This window comes from Scomber scombrus, chromosome 23 (genome assembly GCF_963691925.1).
Source record: "Scomber scombrus chromosome 23, fScoSco1.1, whole genome shotgun sequence".
NCBI lineage: Eukaryota > Metazoa > Chordata > Actinopteri > Scombriformes > Scombridae > Scomber > Scomber scombrus.
In genome coordinates this window covers 6,988,865-6,994,864 of record NC_084992.1, presented here as the reverse complement: position 1 = coordinate 6,994,864, position 6,000 = coordinate 6,988,865, and positions in this window count along the sequence as shown.

Here is a 6,000-nt window from a genome sequence, read left to right as displayed (position 1 = left end):
ATGAAGCACAACATTTTAAATATTCTGATATTAAACCTATATTAATTTATTAGTTGAGCTGCATTAGCATTTATATATAATTGTATTTTTGCCCACCTCCCTTTTTGATCTGTTTTGGTCTCCACCACCTCTCATCAAACTCTGTTCAAGTGCACTGATGTCATTTTATACAATAAAGTTTATTGTTAAACTGTTAAATATCACAGCACCATTACATATCTTTGATAAATACATTTGAGGCACATTTGTTCTGTATGTATCGTCCAATATACTCCCTAATATCAGAAATGGGTCGGTTGGACTCTAGGCTAACGTGTATCTACCTAACACTGATATTCACTCTCCTTTAGCTCCAGTTTGATCTCTACTTACAAAAATACCAAATGAAGTCATCAGCACTCAGTATGATGCAGCTCAGGAACCTGCTGCTGATTAAAAATGAGCTGATACAAATCATGCAAACAGACACTATCAAAAAACTAATACTAATAAAGAAAAGAAGCGAGTTAAAGACAATATAATGTAATGCAACAACCAGATAGTGACCGATTGATTTCGATACTCAAATCTGTCCGATTCCTGCTGCTGAGCATCATTTAAAAAATGTGATACACACTTAATTTGTGAGTGCTGACGACTTCATTTTTGTGATTTTCAGGCCCATTACTCTCTAAAGACTGTGAGTTGAGCCGTTCTTTCGTTTGATCTCACACTAACCCCCGTGGGAAATAATCTGGCTCCTCAGCTACTAAATGCTCCACTTTCATCAGCAGCCACTTGCTTCTTTGCTTCTTTGCTCAAGGGCTGCTGGGTCGGTGGTTATCGAGGAGATCGGTACTCATGTTTCCCAGTTTCTTTAGTGGGATTTGAACTTTTTGCTCCTTGTGTTTTCTGTGCTGCCGCCGCTGTCCATTTGTCCTCTATAGAGATAAACTATTGTTTACACTGAGGGCCACACAGGAATTCAACCATGGCGGGAGGACTCTGGTGATGTGTTTGTGTGTTTGAAGTTCTTCTCTTGGTCCTCACAAGAATTGGAGTAAAAAGAAAAAAGATGGAAAACAAGAAAACGAGCAGATTTGCTGCTTTTCTTTTCATTCTTCCAAGAACATAAGCGTGAGATTAGATTAGTTTTGAGGAATTAGCGCTGGAAACTGTTTTATTGTTGTGGGTTTGTCCTTTATTTGTGTGAATATGTTTAGTACATGTTACAAAAAATGTTGCTGTATGTATCCATATGTTTGTTTTTCTGTTTATATTTTTTGTTATCTACATATGCAAGAACATCACTAATTGTATGTCATGTTTGAGTGTGTGTGTGTGTGTGTGTGTGTGTGTGTGTGTGTGTGTGTGTGTGTGTGTGTGTGTGTGTGTGTGTGTGTGTGTGGGGCAGGTGTTTTGCGTCACCACCCACCATCCATCAAGTCAAATGGGCGAATGACAGGAAGAACAAAAACAAATCCCTCGCTCCGGCAAGAATAAACGACTGATGCCGACCAATGACAAGTGTTTATTGTGTGTGAGTTTGTGTGTGTGTGACTGTGTGACTGTGTGTGTGTGTGTGTGTGTATGGATTTTTGTATGTATGTATATGATTGTTTGTGTGGGAGATGAGAGAGAGAGAAAGAGAGAAGGACAAAGCAAGTGAGTGTGAGAGATGAGAGAGATGGAGAAAAGAGAGAGCAGGGTGGTGTTTATTGTTTTATCAGCTCAGCAGGTGGACGTGCACACACACACACACACACACACACACACACACACATACACACACACACACACACTTATTATCCCGCTCAGTGAGCATGTAAAGTAAATATTTCAAAGACGACCAACTCAACCTCTCAATCCTAGTTAGGCTCTTTAACAGCAGACGAGCAGCGTTGACGTACTTGTTTACTCTTTGTGCATCTGGAGCATTAAAATAAACAGCCACTAGGGGGCAGATCAGAGCCACATCGTCCCTTTTATTTCTTGATTTATTTATGTGTAGATTTTCAGTATTTTATTATGTATATATATATTTTTATTAAGATCATTAGTACCTGAGTATGGTATTTATTTATTTATTTTCATGTATCTACATGACTGAAATGACAATAAACATCCTTGATCCTGCACAGGTTTGGTACCCGATGGGTGACCCACAAATTTTGATGAAAAAGGTTAAAAATCCCCCACTGAGCAAGACTTAAGCTATTTTTAAAGTACACTTATTGCAAATGTAAAATTTTTTTTTTTTTGTAACTCACCCACAACAATATGCCCATACTTCAAGTTGGTAAAAGCTTTTTTTAAGTCATGTAGTTTATTCATGCATGCGTCCTCCCAGTCGCTGTACACTGCAGTCGATTCAGTAGACTGATTTTAATTAGGGTGCGGGTCGGGTTTCAGTTTTATTTAAAGCGGGTCGGATACTGAATTTAATTAGTAAAGCTGTCAGATAACAGGTTGGGTTTACAAAATGGGATCCGTGCAGGACTCTGCTGTCCGGCACCAGAATATCTTATTTTAAAAATTAGAAATGTGACTTTGCACAATGTTAAACTAGAAAATGTTATTTCTGCTGTTAATGTCCAGATTATGTTTTTATTTAAAATCTTCCACCGTTGTGATTGGGGAACTTCACATCATGATATGCTGCCCCCTAGTGGCCATCTGGTAAACTGCATCTTGTTAACGTGTAGTGTTTATTTCTGTTTATGTAAATAATCAAAAATGATGGTTTACAAATAATAATAATAATAATAACAATAATAATAGCACTGCACTGTTCAAGTCAAGTCAGTTTTATTTGTATAACACCAACTAACAAGTTCAGTGTGGATATTTTGAAAATCAGGGTATTTTTTTTAATAAATGAGGACATTTTTGGAATCGAAGGATCTTTTTTTGTAAGTGAGGACATCTGTGTCTTTCACAAACGTCTACACTCACAGACTCACAGTAAGTGAGGATAGATTCTTTAGAAGTGGCGACAGTTTTCTGACAGTTAAAAAAAAAATGACGCCGTCTTGAAAGGTGAAGACATATTTTGCAAAGAATGGGGTTTTTTTTAATAGTGAGGACGTCTGTGTTTTTTTTTTTTTACAAACATCTGCATTTACTGATGTACTGTAACTGAGGACTTTTTTTTCTTTGACATTTTGGAAGATGACAACATATTTTGGAAAGTTAAAACTAAAGTGAGGATATGTTTGTCCTCCAATAATATCTGCACTTATTGGATGTCTTGTGAAGTGAAGGCATTTGTTGAAAGTGAAGAAAATTTTTGAATTGAAGGAAAACATTTTTGATCTTCTGGAAAGTTCAAGAAAGTTTTGAAAGAAATCAGAAGACATTTAGGAAGGTGATGACATATTTTGGACTGTGAGGAATTTGTTCTTGCTTCTTTAAAAAAAAAGTGCTATTCAAATCAACTCTGCTTACTAAAATGAGGAACTTTTGAAATTGACACTGCGTCCTAACTGAATGAAACTTGAGTTGGAGCGTCCTAACTGGCCTTGAGCAACGCAGCACTGCTCCGTTTTTTAAGCCAAGCTTTTGTTTCTATTTACTTCCTGTTGTTTGCTTTAAAGTCACTTCATGGACAAGGAACAGCTGATTCTTTCTTTTTTTTTAAAGATTTATTTTCCAGCTTTTTATTTTTTGATAGTACATAGCATAGAGGCCAACGGGAAACAGGGAGGGGAAGAGGGGAATGACCTGCAGCAAAGGTCCATTGGACGTTGCCATTATATGGCATGCACTGTAACCACTCAACTGACAAGGCACTCCACAGCTGATTCATTTAGTTGAAATGAGGAGTTTATCTCTATGTCGCCTCCTCATTTCACTGTAAAGACCTAAATAAGGCAGGAGCTGACTGGATGGAGATCAATATGGAGCTGGAAGTTTCTGGTACTGCTGTTAGCTGTTATGTTATTTCCAGTAAAGAAACTAAATATCACAATATAAAAGGTGTGTTTTCTGTTTAACCTTTGTGTCGTCCTCCCGGGTCAAATTGACCCCGTCTGTTTTGACTGTTCCTTCTTTCCTTCCTTCCTTCCTTCCTTCCTTCCTTCCTTCCTTCCTTCCTTCCTTCCTTCCTTCCTTCCTTCCTTCCTTCCTTCCTTCCTTCCTTCCTTCCTTCCTTCCATCTTTCTTTCCTTCCTTCCTCCCTTCCATCTTTCCTTCCTTCCTTCCTTCCTTCCATCTGTCTTCTCTTCCTTCCTTCCTCCCTTCCTTCCTTCCATCTTCCCTTCATTCCTTCATTCCTTCCTTCCATCTGTCTTCTCTTCCTTCCTTCCTTCCATCTTTCCTTCCTTCTTTGCTTCCATCTTTCTTTCCTTCCTTCCTTCCTTCCTTCCATCTTTCCTTCCTTCCTTCTTCCTCCCTCCTTTCCTTCTTTCTTCCTCCCTTCCTCCTTTCCTTCCATCTTTCCTTCCATCTTTCATTCTTTCCTTGACTCGAGGACAACAGGAGGGCTAAAAAGTACAAATTGTAGGATAGAAAGAACTCCCATCTTTTACTTTAGTGGTAACGTCTCCAGTCTGATCTCGAGTGCACAGCAGGTACGAGGTTCAGTGTGGACAGAGAGCATCTGATGTTACGTGATGTGATAGTTGGACATTCAAGCGCTGTCAGGACACTGTCAGGACATGTGAGGACATTTTTAAAATCTAAGGACCATCTTTTGTAAGTGAGCACACTTGTTTCTTTTACAAACGTCTGCTCTGACAGACTGAAGTGAGGATACTTTTGGATCATGAGGACATTTTGGAAAGTGAGGACAGGTTTTGGAATCTACTGTGTTTTTTCCAGTAATGTCGGCACTCTGGGAAGACATTAGCTGAAAGTGAGGACAGGTGAAGACATTTTTGGAACGTGAGGACATTTCTTCTAGTGGGGATAATGTTGGTTAGGATGGATATTTATTTTTTAAAGTATTACATTTTTGACATTTTTGAAAATTGAGGCGAGTTTTGGAGAGTGAGGAGAATAACTGGCTTTAGGTTAAGGTTACATTATGTCTCTGAGGGTCCTCACAAGTATAGTGTGTGTGTGTGTGTGTGTGTGTGTGTGTGTGTGTGTGTGTGTGTGTGTGTGTGTGTGTGTGTGTGTGTGTGTGTGTGTGTGTGTGTGTGTGACGGGGTAGTGATGACCTCTTCCAGCTGTCTGTGGATAATGAGAAGCTGTCAGCACCAAGGGGACAGTACACACACACACACACACACACACACACACACATACACACACACACACACACACGTTCACGGTCACACAAACACAAATGCACATGCTATTTGCACACTAAAACACACACATTTACACGCCCACACTGTCTAACCTTTGCTCTCTTCATCTCTTGTCATCTTTTCCTCTTTTTTTATTTTAGTGTATTCTGGTGAAAATCTAGTGATGCACGTTCATGAGGACTCAAACCCTCCGAACTGTGGGTCCAGTCTGTCGGAAGCAGGCTGCGTCAGTACAGCACCATCTGATTCACACGAGCAGATCATCAGTGTGATTCCTCAGTTACACAGATAACATAAGGTCCAGCAGGCAGCAGGATTTTGAAGGTCTGTGAGTCCCTGAGAGCAGAGAACAGACTGAACGTTCAGTAAACACTCAGAGCCTCTACAAAACGGACATAAAAACACGGCTTTCATGACATACTGTCACCTCCTTATTGCTTCAAAACTACACTACAAGTATTATATTAAGCAATTTACTGCTGAATTGGTGAATGTTTGGAATATACTGAACATCAGATCATGCTTCAGGAGTGGTTTGATAAGTTTCTGTGATTGTTTTACCAAAAAAAATGAGTGACTAATCAATTTTTTACTCATTTAATTTAACCAAAAAGTGCAATACCACCATTTAAAAATACTCCATTACAAGTAAAAGTCCTGTATTTAGTTATATTCAAGTAAAAGAAGTATCAAAATAATATTTTGATGTTTCAAATGTGAAAGTTTAGAGACGTTTTGATCAAGTTTTATTAGTTCAAAACTTGAT